General features: G+C 36.6%; 1 protein-coding gene across 4 annotated transcripts in view; it reads right to left on the minus strand.

The window, feature by feature from the left end:
- The window catches only part of fndc5a (fibronectin type III domain containing 5a), a 59,321-nt gene extending 58,020 nt beyond the window's left edge, over positions 1-1,301 (minus strand). For all 4 annotated transcript variants that reach the window (XR_015506383.1, XR_015506385.1, XR_015506384.1 and 1 more), the window contains exon 1: positions 841-1,301. The gene's annotated coding sequence lies outside the window, so the exon portion shown is untranslated. The remainder of the gene's footprint in view (positions 1-840) is intronic.
- Between the last annotated feature and the right edge of the window lie 16,769 nt (positions 1,302-18,070).

Raw genomic sequence — 18,070 nt, forward strand, 5'->3', positions numbered from 1 at the left:
TATTGGATGTCCTGTCCATTATTTTCTTCTGCTCACCTAAATGAGGTCTTTTACATGAGGTATGCATGTACATCCTGTATCAGAACCAAACTTTGTTTTTTTTCTACTTATTTCTTTATAGCACTTTAAAGTGTGTTAATGGTACATTTCTCCAAAATGCTGCAGTAAAACAGGCTTCATATGATGTATGCTTAGTATTTGACTTCCTGCATCAGATCTTATTGTTGTTCTATTCTACTTATAACAAATAATAAGGTCTTTACAGTCATCTAAAGTGTAATAATGCCCCATATCCCATATACTGAAAGAAGCATAACCTTTTAAATCCCCTTTAAATGAAATAAACATATATTTGTAATTCAAACAATGTTTTGTTGGACTACTTTATGATTGTTTTCACTTTCTGAGGTTAGCCACGTTGTATAAAATTGCATTTAACCTTATTTACAATGTACTGTAGTTGGCTAGGAGAAGTAGAAACGCATTCTGTGTATTTAGAAATCGTATATTTATTCTGTCCGTTTGATCTGCTATAGAATTATTTGAAGCAAAAAGATAGACTTGAGAAAATTAAAGGTAAGCCCAGAAACCAATTTCTTAAAATAACAACAGTCAAAAAAAAGCTAATAAACTGTTTAATAAAGCATACGTGGGACGAAAGGGGGATAAACGTATATTTCGTTGTTATCTCTCTGTTCTGGGCGAAATGGATGCTCTCTGGAGCGCTCTCTGTGTGGCTGCTGACATTACCGTAATGATAATAATACGCGCGCACCAAAATATAAAGCGCGGCTGGCTTGACTGTGTTTTTCCGAACCGCGGCTGGCTTGACCGCAGTACTCCAGCCCCGCTCCTGCCGCACTTCAGCCCCGCGTCCGCCTGTCTGAGTCTCGCGCCGCCCTCATCGCTTCTGGATGAAATTCAAATCAAGGTTTTGACTGTGTGTGTGTGTGTGTGTGTGTGTGTGTGTGTGTTTTCGCGCTTTTTCATTCGGCCGTCATGAACCTGCAAAGCTGAAGAGCCTCGAAAAACTGACTGAAGGAGTGTGTGGTGTGCCTGTGGATTCTCTCTCTCTCTCTCTCTCTCTCTCTCTCTCTCTCTCTCTCTCTCTCTCTCTCTCTCTCTCTCTCTCTCTCTCTCTCTCTTAATTCAGTTCAATTCAATAATTGCTTTATTGGCATGGTAAATGTTACAAATGTATTATGTATTGCAAAGCATTTATAAAGTTTACATTAAAAAACAAATACAGTTTATGTAAAAAAACATAGTAAACACAGTAGGCTAAGTACTAGAAGTAAACCAATAAAAATGAATAAAATAAAAATAAATAATAATAAGTTAATTGAAAATACAATTAAATAATAATAATAATGAATGAGAATAAACTGTACATTGACATTCAATATTTAACTTTATTTATTTTCAGTTTTCAATATTCTAGACTTCTTCTTAAGATAATTACTTCACATAATCATCCAGCGGTCTTTGTGAATGGAAGTAAAGCATGCACCGGCTAAATGATGTAAGTATCCAAAAGAAATAAGCAGATGTTATTTGATGGACAGCATCAGTTGTGCTTATGAATATATGGTCTTCTTCTTCTCCTGCACGAGGCCTGATGATGAATGACAAGCACAGTATAATCTCATTTCTGAACGCACTGAATGGTGTTTGCAGTGACACTTCAGCAGGAGAGCACACACACACACACACACATGCTGAAACACACTAATAAATGATTAGCCGGAGAAAGATTCTGCTAAATCTTTTTATACATAAGCAGCAGGAGCAGAATTAAATTAAATCAGTCAGACAGCACACATTCAGCTTTACTGTTTACAAACCATTTCATTTTAAATCAATGCTAGACAAAGATTCATCGCATCCAAAATATTTTGACGTAATATAAGTGTGTTGTTATATATATATATATATATATATATATATATATATATATATATATATATATATATATATATATATATATATATATATATACATACATACATACATACATACATACATAGCCTACATATACATACATACAAAACATACACTTTACAAAATGCTGGGTTTCACACAATCCCTTTAGCTCAGCTCAACGCAAACTGATTAAATTAACTTAGTTGTTCACATTAAATCAACATAAAATTGTAAAAACCATTAAGTTGTCACTAAAAAACATTCAGAACTGTTGTTTGAGCTCATTTTAAATAAGTAGTTTGAACAAGCAGCAAAAATATATGTGTGATGCACACACATACAGTACATAAAAACAAAACTATACAATTCCTCTGTTGCATAGATTTTTAAATTTATAATTTGTATCGTGTGTGTGTGTGTGTGTGTGTGTATATATATATACTCACTGGCCACTTTATTATGTACATCTTACTAGTACTGGCTTGGACCCTCTTTTGTCTTCAGAACTGCCAAGATTCAACAAGATACTAGAAATATTCCTCAGAGTTTTGTTCCATATTGTCATGACAGCATCACACAGTTGCTGCAGATTTGTCGGCTGCACATCCATGAAGCGAATCTCCCGTTCCACCACATCCCAAAGGTGCTCTAATGGATTGAGATCTGGCGACTGTGGAGGTCATTTGAGTACAGTGAACTCATGTTCAAGAAACCAGTTTGAGATGATTCCTGCTTTATGATATGAAGCGTTATCCTGCTGGAAGTAGCCTTCAGATGATTAGTACACTGTGGTCATAAAGGGATGGAGATGGTGTAGGAGACACTTTACTGTTAGTGGGTGCCATCTTTTGGATGAGAAGATAAACCGAGGTCCTGACTCTGTGTAGTCATTAAAAATCCCATGGCACTGTTCGTAAAAGAGTAAGGGAATAACCCCGGTGTCCCGGCCAAAATCCCTCTCGGCCCTTAACCACCATGGCCTCCCAATCATCCCCATCCACTAAAATGACTGTATCACTGTCTCACTACTGCACCAATAGCTGGTGTGTGGTGTGCCGTCGCATCATTCAAGTGGATGCTGAGCACAGGTGGGGGTGTGGAGAGACCCCCCTCAACGCTTTGGGTGTATGGCCATACACGATAAATGTGCTATATAAATACACATTACATTAATGGTCGGCAACAATACTCAGGTTGCCTGTGGCCTTGACACGATGCTCAATTGGTACTAACAGGCCCAAAATCTGGCAATAAAATATCCCCCACAGCATTACACCACCACCACCAGCCTGAAAAGAGTTGATGCAAGCTTTGACACCAAATTCTGACCCTACCATCCGAAATCAAGACTCATCAGACCAGGCAACGTTTTTCCAATCTTCTATTGTCCAATTTTGGTGAGCCTGTCTGAATTGTAGCCTCAGTTTCCTGTTCTTAGCTGACAGGAGAGGCACCTGGTGTGGTCTTCTGCAGCTGTCGCCCATCTGCCTCAAGGTTGGACATGATGTGCGTTCAGAGAGGCTCTTCTCGGTTGTAACAAGTGCTTATTTGAGTTACTGTTAACATTGGTAACACCTTTCTATCACTGGATATTTTTTTTCAGACCTTTCTCTGTAAACCCTAGAGATGGTTGTGCGTGAAAATCCCAGTAGATCAGCAGTTTCTGAAATACTCAGACCAGCCCATCTGGCACCAACAACCATGCCATGTCAAAATCAGCTTTCTTCCTCATTCTGATGCTCGCTTTGAACTGCAGCAGATCGTCTTGACCATGTCTACAAGCCTAAATGCATTGAGTTTTTCAGATATGTGAATTAAAGAGCAGTTGGACAGGTGTACCTAATAAAGTGGCCGGTGAGTGTATATGCCCGCATGTGTGTGTTTAAATATACATAACAAATATGGATGCTTGATATTAGGATGCTTAATATTAAATAAAAACACTGTTATGGATTTTTGTGCATGTGCAGTGAAACGAGATTTAGGAAAATTGTCTTTGTCCCTGTATTTAATAGCAGCAGACAGTGAGATCTCTCTCTTTCTCTCTTTCATTCTCTCTCCATTATATCAGTGCTGTGAGTGTTATATAAGAAGGCAGAGTGACTCTCCTCATCCTAGACCTGTGGCCTTCACCTCTCTCTGCGTCTCCTGAGTGTTTCTGGACATCTGAATGACTGACTGACAAACCACTGACAAACCACGGCGAATGAAGTTCTGCACAAGACTTTTGGCCAGCGGAGAAATTAAAATGGTCGTGCCCAACTGAGTCTGGTTCTCTCAAGGTTTTTTTTTTTTTCTTCATTCCCATCAGGTGAAGTTTTTTTTCCCTCTCCGCTGTCGCCACTGCCTCGCATGGTTCAGGATTGGTAGAGCTACGCATCGATGAATTGGCTCTTCAGTGTTTGAACTCTCAGTAATGATTAAATCACACTGAACTGAGCTAAACTGAACTGAACTGAACTTGAACACTAAAACCTGAACCACACTGTTCCAGTTACTGAACCACACTGTTCCAGTTACTATGACCATTTATGTGAAGCTGCTTTGACACAATCTACATTGTAAAAGCGCTATACAAATAAAGCTGAATTGAATTGAATTGAACTGACTTTAGGATCAGTGAGTCTCCAATGCTCCCTTCTGAGCGTGTGTTTATTCATGTGTGTGTGCATGAGGTAATAGATGGGCTTCTGCTGTTCATCACCAAATGTCCCCTCAAGTATATCATTTTTGAGCTTGTGGGAATATTTAGTTGTTCTCATGAGAAAGATGGCTCATCAGTCTGCCTGAATGAAGCATCGTGCAGAGGTAAACCTGCATGTGAGTGTTTTCAGAGAGTGTTGACTTTAGTGGAAGGCCAGACTCATATACTGAACAGTCTGACCAGTGTGAAAATCATTACCATGGGCAGACCCCATACCAGAGTGTGTATATGCTTGTATATTTGTGTGTGTCGCTGTGTGTGCATGGATGAATCTGAGTGCGTTTGAGTTTGTGTGTGTGTGTGTATCTGCGCATGCATGTGTGATTGTGCATGTGTGTGTGCGTGCATGTGTATCTGTGCACGCATTGTGCACGTATAAGTGTGTGTGTGCAAATCCATGTGCATGGGTGTGTATGCATGGATAAGTGTGCGTGTGTGTGTGTGTGTGTGTGTGTGTGTGCATGAATGTGTATCTGTGCATGTGTACATGCATGGATGTATGTATGTGTGAGTGTATGTGTGCATATATGTATATGTGCACGTGTGTGTGTGTGTGAGTGAATGCATAAATGTATGAGCGTGTATGTGTGCATTTGTGCATGGATGGATGTGTTTGTGTGATTGTGTGTTTGTGTGCATGTCCATGTTTGATTGTGTGTGTGTGTGTGTGCATAGGTGTGTATGCATGGATAAGTGTGCAAGCATAGATGTGTATATGTATGCGTGTGTGTGCGTGTGTTTGTGTTTGTGTGTGTGTGCATGAATGTGTGTATTTGTGCATGTGTATATGTGTGTGTGAGTGCATGCATGAATTTGTGTGTGTGTGTGTGTGTATATGCATTTGTGCGTGCATAGATGAGTGTGGATGGATAGTTATGTGTGTGTATGGAGGGCTGGATTGTTCAGTTGTAATGTCACGCTCTGCTGCTCAGAGGTAACAGGAAACTCAGAGAAATGCTGACATCAAACTTCCTTCATCTGCTTAATATTTATGATTTGGCATCACTGCTGTCATGTGTGTTTGTGTGTGTGTGTGTGTGTGTGTGTTGTGGTCCAGTGAGCAGGTGTGTGATGTGATGTGTTCAGACTGTGGAGATCAGAGTAATAATGTGTGCTCAGTGCTGGTCCGTTCATTTCCTCACAGTAGTGCACTGATTGGTAAAAGATTGTGCACAGCTTTATGGGTAATATTTCTCTGCATAAATGCTGCAGTTAAGCATTTTTATTTAAAAACAGAACAGATGAGTTTAGCAAAACAAATAAAATATAGATTTTTTCGTTTTCAAATATTTCTCAAATGATGTTTCAAGAGTTCACACTTAGCTGATGAATGTTTATAAAGACAGCCCTGAGCTCATTAGGTCCTCGAGCCCAGGGCTCCCTCCCATTTGCAGAGGCGAGAGGGGAGTTTGAGCTAAGGTAGATCTCGAGAACTCCCCTGCTGTAGTAGCTAATGAACAGATAGTGATTGCGCTTAAGAGATAACTTCTATAGAAGCATGTCTATGGTGCCGATTTGAATAGTCAATGAACTTAAATTGCATGTTTTTGGATGGTGGGAGGAAACCAGGGTACCCGGAGGAAACCATGTGAGCACGAGGATAACATGTAAACTCCGCACAGAAACATCAGCTGGCTTGGTAAGGACTAGAACCAGACATGTTTTTGCTGTTAGGCAACAGTGCTAACCACTGGGCCACCGTGCCACCCACCTAGGAAAGGCAGAGGAGTAGAAGTGGAAGGGGGGATTCTTCAAATGAAGAAGGCTGTCATATGGAACTTGGAGTATTTATAGTGGCTTAGGAACTGTCTGATTGGTGAATCATAAATTGGATAATGTGGGACCAGCTGCAGGCAATCACAAGCTCGTGATCCTCTTGAAATTAGTTTATAAATAAACTTCACTTAGCAGAGCAAGGAATTTTAAACAGTATTTCCTATGTTTTTTTTTTCTTCTGGAGAAAGTCTTACTGTTTTATTTTAGCTAGAATAAAAGCAGTTTTTTTATATTTTATAAAAAAAAATTAAGGTCAATATTATTAGCCCCCTTAAGCAATACATTTTCCCGATTGTCTACAGAACAAACCATCATTAAATAATGATTTGCCTAAATACCCTAACTTGCGTAATTAACCTAGTTAAGCCTGTAAATGTCAGTTTAAGCTGTATAGAAATTACACAAAAAAAATCTAGTAAAATATTATTTACTGTCATTATGACAGATAAAACAAATCAGTTATTAGAAATGAGTTATTAAAACTTTTATGTTTAGAAATGTGTTGAAAAAATATTCCCTGTTCAATAGAAATTGGGGAAAATATACTGGAAGGCTAATAATTCTTCAACTGTATATCGCTTTAAAGTCTTCTCTCATTAGGCAGCATACTCTCTTTTTTAGGGCAATGAATCTGCTGACCAACCTAAGAAAATAGTTTGGACTTAAGTCACCTTCAGATTCTCTCCTCATTGTGTGTTCAGAGTCTCATGTCCACTTCTCTAACTGCCTTAAGGAGTGTATGTGTGGATGGGTCTCATCAAAACAATGTTTAATGCGATCGCTGCAGTGTTCAGAGCGTACTTTAAGAAGGTCGAGCCACTCAGCAGTTCTCATGAGCCGCTTCATTACGGCACACTGATAATGAATGAACGAGTGGGGGCTGACATGAAAGCTGAGCGATGAAAACACCTTTACTGTAATCATCATGAAGCTTCTTGTCATTTTGGGGTCAACCTATTAGACTGTAAAAAATGCTGGGCTCCAACAGAAATCAATTAAGTTAACTTAATTCATTTATTCATTTTCTTTTCGGCTTAGTCCTTTTATTAATCAGGGGTCACCACAGCAGAATGAACCACCAACTTATCAGCACATGTTTTACGCAGCGGATGCTCTTCCAGCCACAACCCAACACTGGGGAAACACCTATACACTCACACACATACACTACTGCCAATTTAGTTTATTCAATTCCCCTATAGTGCATGTCTTAGGGCTGTGGGATAAAACCGGAGCACCCGGAGGAAACCCACGCCAACATGGAGAGAACATGCAAACTCCACATAGAAATGGCAACTGACATAGCCGGGACTCGAACCAGCAACCTTCTTACTGTGAGGCAATAGTGCTACCTACTAAGCCACCATGACGCCCTGTTAACTTAAATCATTCATTTATTTTCTTTTCGGGGTAGTCCGTTTATTAATCAGGGGTTGCCACAGCGGAATGAACCGCCAACTTATCCAGCACGTTTTACGCAGCGGATGCCATTCCAGCTGGAACCCAGTACTGGGAAACACCCACACAATCTCTCATTTACACACGAATACTATGGCCAATTTAGCTTATTGAATTCACCTATAGTGTTTGGACCGTGGATGAAACCCACGATAAGATGAGGAGAACAGGCAAACTCTAAAATATATATATATATATATATATATATAATACATTACAATCTAAAATCCCATGTGTTTCTTAGTTACTTTTTCAAAGAAAGTACACTGTAAAAACCGCTGGGTTTCACACAATTTCCTAATGTTGTCCCAACACAAATCTGTTATCTAGTTAACCTAAATTTAAGTGGATTGAACATAAAAATCAAGTTGTCCCCAAAAAAAGTAAGGAATTGTTTTCTTTCAACTTATTTTAAATAAGTACACTGTACAACCCAAAAAGTTATAACTCAAACCATTTGAGGAAACTGCAAAAAAAAATTAAGTTAAAAAACGAATCTATTTGAGTACTGCAAACATCCATTTGAGTAAACAAAGCAGTGTGAGCACAGTAAAACCCGATAAATGAAGAGAACTCAAACCAACTGAGTACTGTAAAACCCAGTAAGTTCAGGCAACTCAAGTGTTTGAAAAAAACCGATTGCTACAAACCATTTGAGTTAAAAACTAATCTATATGAGTTCTGTGAACTTTATCACAGCTCTGCCAGTGAGAGTGGTTGAGCTCAAGCGCATCAAATAAAAAGCATATGAGAAGGAGGCGGGGCATGTCAGACACTAGAGAGCAATTGATTGGTCAGAAGATTTGATGAGAAACTGAACTATAAGTCAACGTCCAAAAAATTGTTGATTCATTTAGGCCAGTTCCTGGAGAGCCACCTTGCTGCAGATTTCAGTTGCAACCCAAACCAAACACACCTGCCTGTAATTATCACTTGGTGTTCAGGTCCTAATTAATTGGTTCAGGTGTGTTTGATATGAGTAGCAACTGAAATCTGCAGGAAGGTGGCTCTCCAGGAACCACCCCTGATTTAGGCGGAAGTAACAAACTGCTATATTTTGATGCTTGTATCAGGTTTACATCTTCTAAATGAACAGCACACTAGCTTATGGTTATCCAATACTGAGACTAACATAAAAAACTATTTTAACTTTTACGTGACCTTTAAAGTAACCAGATGATATTAAAGTCCAGTGTTGTGCAAGTTACTTCAAACCTGTAATACATTACAGATTACTTGTTACTGTTATTAAATAATAATCCCTTACCTTACAATATTACTGTCTCAGAATTGTAATTTTTTAACACTGTTAAAGTCACACTAACCATTTTCCAGTCAACTAATGTGGTGAAACGAACCCCATCATTATTGTTCATATCACTGTGTTAAAAGGAACAGGTGAAATTCAGTTATGGTAACCAGTCATCCAATCACAACAGTCTTAGCCATTGATTTGACCAATCAGAGCAGAGTAGGCCTTCTGAGGTGGAGTTAAGTGAGACCGGATCCTTGAACCAACCTTTTTAGACACTGAGAGAAAAGAGCTAATTCTGCAGTGTTTATAATGAGGGGATGAAAGTGTTTTTGACCTTGTATCATTGTAGGGACACTGTAAATGGAACCGAGTCATACAGAAGCCATTGTGCTCTTGCTTTTGTTTCTCTCCATTGTGGAACTGATCTGCTGCATTGAGTCTTTGATGCTTCATTTGTGACTGCCACTGTTTGCAGCTGCAGTTTTCTGAAGGTTCATGCGTCCTTCATTCATCTTCTGTCAGTTCTTCTGTAATTGATCTTCATTAGGCTGTGTTCATGGCATGCCTTTATGTCTTTTATTTCATTTCATGAAGTTCTTCATTCCTGGGGATGCTTAGGCTAAAAGTAACAAGACATCAGATGTGCTGAAAAATACAACATGTGCATCAACAGAAATCAACATTTTATTTCTCTCTTGGGTTTCATATCTGTTTACAGTAATGGCATTATTATGCAATTTATTGCAAGTATTTATGCATAATTAAAGGAGTATTTGTAGTACGCATTATTAAAATGATATTTTTTTTGCTTATGGAAAACTAAAACAAAAAAAATTAAGAGTCATGATGTGCTTAACATATTATAAAAATATTATTTGTCATATTATATTTGTAAAATAATACAATAATAAAATATTAAATCACAGTATAATAATAATAATAATAATATCTTTTTTTTTTTTTAGGATCTATTTTAAAATGTTCTCTCAAAAGTTAAAAACTTTTACATTTTAAAAGAAAATTTACTCCAGTAAAAAAAAACTCCAGACAGGCTGGTGTATTTCAGAAACTGCTCCTCTACTGGGATTTTAACGCACAACTATTCTAGAGTTTACAGAGAATGGTCCAAAAAAGAGAAAATAACCAGTTTGGTGCAAGTGCCTTGTTGATGTCAGATAAGAATGGCCAGACTAGTTCAAGCTGATATAAAGTCAACAGTAACTCAAACCACTCGTTACAACAGAGGTCTGCAGAAGAGCATCTCTGAACACACAACACATGCAACCTTGAGGCGGATGGGCTACAGCAGCAGAACACCACACTGGGTGCCGCTCCTGTCAGCTAAAAACAGAAAACTGAGGCTACAATTTGCATAGGCTCACCAAATTTGGAAAATAGAAGATTGGAGAAACGTTGCCTGGTCTTATGAGTCTTGATTTCTGCTGCAGATGGTAGGGTCAAAACGGGTCAAAATGGTTTGGTGTCAACAACATTAAAGCATGGATCCATCCTGCCTTGTATCAACGGTTCAGGCTGCTGGTGCTGGTGTAATGGTGTGGGGGAGATTTTCTTGGCACACTTTGGGCTCATTAGTACCAATTGAGCATCTTGTCAACGGCACAGCCTACCTGAGTATTGTTGCAGACCATGTCCATCCCTTTATGACCACAGTGTTCCCATCTTCTGAAGGCTACTTCTAGCAGGATAACACTTCATATTATAAAGCGTGAATCATCTCAGACTGATTTCTTGAACATGACAATGAGTTCACTGTACTCAAATGGTGTCCACAGTCACCCGTTCTCAATCCAATAGAGAACCTTTGGGATGTGGTGGAGATTAGCATTATGGATGTGCAGCCAAAAAATTTGCTGCAACTGCGTGATGCTATCATGTGAATATGGACCAAAATCTATGAGGAATATTTCCAGTACCTTATTGAATCTACGCCAAGAAGGATTAAAGCAGTTCTGAAAGCAAAAGCGGGTCCAACCTGCTACTAGTAAGGTGTACCTCATAAAGTGGTCAGTGAGTGAGTGAGTGAGTGAGTGAGTGAGTGAGTGAGTGAGTGAGTGAGTGTGTGTGTGTGTGTGTGTGTGTGCATGTTTTTGTGACATATCAGGACATAAATCTGTATAATGACATGGGTATGACACAGGTATTACAAAAAGGAGGTGAAATATGAGAACATTGGTGACGTCCTCATTTCTCACAGTCTCCTGTGATTGTTGGGTTTAGGGGTGGGGTGGGGGCAATACTATATACGGTTTGGACAGTATAAAATGAATGGAAACCTATGTAATGTCCCCACTTTTCACAAAAACAAACATATGTATGTGTGTGTATTAATATTGTTTATATATAAATAAAAAATAGCTAAAATACAAAAAATATATTTATTTACATTTACATATAATTTATATGATGTATAAATATTTTTAAAAAGTATAAATAAACCTTTTCTCATATATGTATTTATATAAACACACAAAAAGGATGTGCATTTATACAAGTGAGCATATTATGTAAACACAAGCTTTTATTTTTAAGGCAGTCTTTGTGCATATTCTGTTATTTCTCTAAAATTTCAAATCTACAATATTTTCCTCAAAAACAAAGATTCTGATCATGTTAGTTTGATTCTTTTTGTCATTTTTCAGACCCACATGGAGAAAGTGTTACAACACCAACAACTCCTTTAGATAAAAGCATTCGCTAAGTGACTCATTTCTCCTGTCAGAGCTGTTATTTATAACAGATCTAATAGATTAATGCTTTCAGCTCCAGTAGTGTTTACACAAAACAAATCATACACCGTTTGTTCTCTACCCATTTTCACTTTCTCCCCATCTCCTGCAGTGCGATCTCTCCAGACCTGTTCTCCAGTTCTCCTGCTCATCCCGGCTCTCCCTGCTGTTATTAAAAAGAGATGAAAGAGATGCAAAGATGCTGCGAAGCTGAATGTGTGGCCCGCAGGACTCCTTTCTGCTCTCCAAATCTCACATAAACAATTACATAAGCATCTCCTGAAACTCAGAGGAAGAACATCCTGTTAAAAGTGCAGCAAAGAGAGCGGTAAGAGAAGATTTTCCCTCAACACCTCACACCTTATTAATCTTTCAGCATATTCATCTTTTAATCTCACTGTCTCTATATTTGGATGGTGAATCCTGCACTTTTCCATTCTCATGATCCCAAACTTCTCCTCGGTTGTCATGCTCTCCTGCAGGATGGTTTCATAACTGCTAAAGATTTTTACTCTATTGTTTGTAGTTTTTTTTTCTTAAAAAGTGCATTTATTCCCCTCTTTTATTAAATTATGAGCTTCATATACTGCATTTTAGTGACTTTTTAGCAACTCAGTTTGCTGGATTAGCTTGTCTGATGGTGATCATAACCACACATTTAATGCAACAAAAATACTTCCTACAATTTTCATTCATTCATTCATTTTCCTTCAACTTAGTCCGTTTAGTAATCAGTGGTCTCCACAGCGGAATGAACCACCAACTTATCCAGGATATGTTTTAAACAGCAGATGCCCTTCCAGCTGCAACCTAGTACTAGGTAACACCCACTCATTCACACACATACACTATGGACATTTTATCCAGTGGCGCAAAGTAACTAATTACAAATACTCAAATTACTGTAATCGAGTAGGTTTTCTCAGGAATTGTAATTTACTAAGTAGTTTTAAAAATGTGTACTTTTACTCTTGCTTGAGTATGTTTTTAGTGCTGTATTTGTACTTTTACTCCACTACTTTCCTTCAACCTGCAGTCACTATTTTATTTCTTTCTCGTCTGTGGGGATTGGCTAAAGTAAAAAAAAAAAATCAGTCCTGTGATTTCTGTCCAATCAAATCACACATAGACAGTAAATCGCATAATACTGAACAACATCAACACATCGGCGCTTTATAAATGCAGCAAACCTTTTGGAAGCATTAAAAATGTCAAAGATGATGTCCAAAATCTTTACACACATTGTCACACAGACTTGTAATAGACTGGATGTCACTGATGATGACTAAAATCACCAAACAGCCTTAAACAACCACTAAATGAAATGAATGAAAAATGGAAGGAAAGACCGATCGAAGGTAGGACTGAAATTATGAAGGAAGAAAGGACCAAATGAATGAAGGAAGGATTCAAGGAAGGCCTTAAAAGTACTTAACAAAATAAGGAAGGGAAGTAAGTAAGGAAGGAAGGAAAGAACGAACGAATGAATGAACAAAGGACCTAATAAAGAAACTAACAAAAAATATAAATGAGTGAACAAATTAAGGTAGGAACGAAGAAAGGACCAAATAAATGAAGGAAGGAACTAACAAACGAATGAATGAAGGACAGAAAAAACAAACAATGGAAAAAAGGTTGAAAGGAACAAACAAAAATAGGAAGATCACTAAATGCACTACAGAATGTTACGTTTACACATCCCTGCACAAACTGCATGTAAATGTATCAGCTCTGCACAGTGAAATACTCACTACTCTTGATTACTTTTGAAAGGACTACTTTTTACTCATACGTTGTGTAATGTTTACAGCAGATACTTTTACTCTACTTGCACTACATTTTTGGGCAAGTAATGCTACTTTTACTTGAGTGTGATTTTTCAGTACTTTTTCCACCCAATATCTTACCAAATTCACCTATACCGCATGTCTTTAAGCTGTGGGGGAAACCGGAGCACCTGGAGGAATCCCACACCAACACAGGGAGAATATGCAAACTGACAAAGAAATGTTAACTGACCCAGCTGAGACTTGAACCAGCAACCTTCTTGTTGTGAGGCAACAGTGCTAAACAATGAGCCATTGAGTTCATCTCATCTCATCTTAGCTCAGCCTCATCTAAAATGTGTTACTAAATGTTTTCAACTTGGTCATTTGGTTGTAAACATGATGAACTACAGCACTAAAACAAGACTTTCACAAACATACAAAACTAAATCTACTCAACAGAAGAGACTCTGCGCACGAGACTTTTGCTCAAAGTCAACACTTTTAGTTCCACATTTTGCTTAGTGCTCTCTCTATCCTGCCATTTCAGTGTGTGTGTGTGTGTGTGTGTGTGTGTGTGTGTGTTTGTTTGTGCTGCGATTAATCTCATGTAGCAAGGCTTTGTTTATTTATGTTCAGCCTAAAAGCTTGTGCGGGTGATTCAGGAGACGTGAAGAATGGACGGTCAAAGACGGACTGCTTTCAGACTGAACTAATTAATGCAGCAGGACTGAAGCAGCTTCTTTTACACTTGCTGCCTTTTTGTTGGAGATGCAGATTTGACCATTTCATTAACTCTGAGGGTCAATGCAAAAACAAAAGATGCTGATGGAGTCGGTTTTTTGTTGTTGTTTTTGTTTTGGAGGCTTTTTGTGTGGCGGTACAGCTCTGGACAATGCCATTGCCTAATTTATATTTAAATGTATGCTTTACATTTAGATTCGCAATTAAGATATTCCTAGTATTTGCATAAACATTCACTTTTTTTCTCTCCTTATCGTGTCGTGGCGACCAAAAGTGCCACTGCAAATGCTATTAAAATTCATTGATTAAATTATCATAAATGCACAACATTATTTACAGCATTGTCAACAGAGCAGCATAAACAACACATCTCTGTTACTGTTCATTAGATATTAAAACTTTATTCAGTGAAAGGCAAAGTTATTAGCTCTGCCTTGATGGTCAAATCAAAAGGTCAAAATCAAAAGGTCTTGAGCTCATTTTGACACAGTACTATTTCTAGCTATTTAAACTATAACTATATAACTTGTATAACTATAATCTATTTCAATTAGAGTTGGGGAAAGTTACTTTTGAAAGTAATTCATTACAAAATTGAGTTACTCCCCAAAAAAGTAACTAGTTGCGCTACTACAGTAGTTACTTTTGAATTCCTTTTTCATATCCCTGCCTGAGGCATGATCTCTTTCAGAACTTGCAGGGTATTCTTCTTCTTCTTCTTCTTTTTTTTTTAAATAGAGGAGCTCTGCATTTAACAACACGCTGTATGATCTTCTCCTTCATTTACCTTAAAAAAAACTAATTATAAAATAATTAGAATAATGATAGCTTCTGAGAACTTCCTGACGCTAAGTGAAGTTTATTTATAAACTAATTTCGAGAGAATCACGTGCTTATGATTGCTTGCGGCTGGTCCCGCATTATCCAATTTATGATTCAACAAGCAGACGATATAAGCCACTATGAATAGGTTTCTGTCTGTTCCCGTGGGCAGCTCATTCTCTTATCGAGTGTGATTCAACGTGATTATACAAATTTTAATTCAGCTATTTTTTTTAAGGTGATTTAAATAATCTAAAAAGTAACTCGAGTTAAATTTTTTAAAGAAGTAACTCAAATATTCCTTTTTTTTTAAGTAATGCGTCACTTGTTACTTAGAAAAGTAAAATTATTATGTAACTATTGTAATTATTATGTAGTGGAAATCTGAGCATTTCACTAGCAAGAAAACAGTTAAACAGAATATCTACAGGCGAGAATGAGAGATGAGCCTTCTCATTATCTACTTTCGCTTTTGCTCACGTGAAAATGACTGATGATCATAGGATTAAATAAGATAATGAAATGATTATAAACAAATAAAAAAAATACATATCACAAATAAATGAATGCTTTCTTGAAGCAACACACACATACGTTTGCAAAAGGATTCTCAGATCCTTAGTAAGATTCTCCAGTATTTTATTTTATTTTTATTTTAGAGAAATTTTATTTCTTGTAGTTTAGCTGCTCTCAAAGCAGTTCTTTGTTTAAAAAAATGTTAAGGTCAATATTATTACTGTATCTCCCTTAAGAAATTGTTTAAAATTTTTCGATTCGGGTGAAGATGAATTGCCTAATTAACATAACTTATATAGTTGACACTTATATAATGTCACTTTAAGCTGAATTAAATACTAGTATCTTGAAATACTGTCATCATGGCAAAGAGAAATCAGTTATTAGAAGTGAGTTATTCAAATTAAAAATATATATTTTTTATTATATTTGAAAAAAAAATTCACATGAGAAATAATAAATTTGCCTTTAAAGTAATTTTAATTAATTTAATATTAATTACTTCAAAAACTAGCAAGCACAGTTACAGTCAACGGCCTGAATGCACACAATAAGTAATGTTTAAAAATAGAGTTTTTGTGTTAAAGTGTGTGCTTGAGGTCTTAGTTGTTTCCAGGTGTGATCATCATGTCCTGCAGTGTGTCCTACTTTCCGTTAGCAGGTGAATTGTAATGAGTTACAGTGTTTTCCTGAACATCCATGAGTCCCCTGAGAGTCGGACCACCCGTGGCCTCGAACAATTACCAGCAAGAGTCTCTGCAGGCCGTCTGACTGAGATAAATCATACAGCGAGGATCGATCCCTGCGCCTCACTGCTCTCGCATATATATTTCATAATCAAGGCTGAATTCTGAATTAAGCTCTTAAACATGAACAGAAAAAAAAGAGATGAATCCTGATCAGACTTTGAGGGTTGAAGGGGTTATGCTTTAAATCAATGACCAAGGTTTGACATTAGCTTTAATATTTTTGAATGTTACCTTTGATTTCTGCTTTTATTTGCTTTATTGTTTTGGGTTTAAAGATACTCTGAATAAATATTTTGCTGCTTGTTTAAGCTACTTATTTCAAATGAGCTGAAACGACACAATTCTTGAGTTTTTATTTGGGACAACTTAATTGTTTTATGTTAAATCCACTTCAATTTGTTAAGTTGGCTTAATCGATTTGTGTTTGAACAACATTAATGAATTGAATGGAACCCAGCATTTGTTACTGTAATATGATGGATGCTGACAACGAGGCATCCAAATGCAGGTTTATTATGAGAATAGTCAGGCAAGCAATGGTCAAAACAGTTGCAAACAAATGCATGCAGGTAATCCAGAGTCGCAGTCAATAAAGAGGTGAATGGTCAGTACAGGCAGCAAGCAACATAAACAAACAGAACAAAGCAAGAGTCAAACATGGAAGGGCAAGGGAAACACATCGTAATGTTCACAATGCATCATAACAAGACTCACAACTGGCGTGTGTGTGTCTGTGCTGCTTTTAAAGTCCATGTAATAAGTTTTGAACAGCTTCAGCTGTGTGTTAGCAATCAGTGGAAAACTGGAACAGGTGTGAGTGTACGGTGCATGACAGATTTTGTAGTCTATATGGTGACAGATTTGTAGTTCTCCAGCGACCTGCATGGGCTAGATTGCTGGTTATTGTGACAGTTACAGTGTAGCCTGTAATGCGTTTTACACTGTTCACTTTTAAAAAAGTAAGTAAACCTGTTGTTTTAAAATTATTGAGCAAATCAACTTGCATAATTCTAAAATTTAATTAAATTTAACACTTCCAAGTTACAGTGGGTAAAGTAAACTTTTTAAAATAAAGTAATTAATAACTTTTTGCAAAGTAAAAAATAAATCTGTTGTAAAATAACATTTATTTTACTTAAATTATTAAGAAAAAATTAAAAGAATTTAGTAAAATAATAAATAAATATATTTAATAAATTGAGTAAAATAAAACAAATACAATACTACTACTACTACTACTACTACTAATAATAATAATAATAAATAAATAAATAAATAAATAAATAAATAAATAAATAAATAAATAAATAAATAAAATAAAAATAAAGAACATACTGTTCAACAACTGTTCCATCCAAATAAAAGGTAAAAATCTTTTAAAATATTTTTAAATAAAAAAACCCTGCAAACTTAAAGTTCTTAAAATGTAAAGAAAAATACTTTAAATATTATTTAGATTGCAAACAAATTCTTCAAATTTTTCATAATTAAATAAATTAAATTAAATAAAATAATAAAAGTTCTTAAAATTACATTGTATTAAGAAATAGTTTTAAAATACAAAGTAAAAGAATAAAAATACTGTAAATGCCACTTTTCACAATTGCTTG

The sequence above is a fragment of the Danio rerio genome, chromosome 13 (assembly GCF_052040795.2).
Source record: "Danio rerio strain M-AB ecotype USA chromosome 13, GRCz13ab, whole genome shotgun sequence".
Lineage (NCBI taxonomy): Eukaryota > Metazoa > Chordata > Actinopteri > Cypriniformes > Danionidae > Danio > Danio rerio.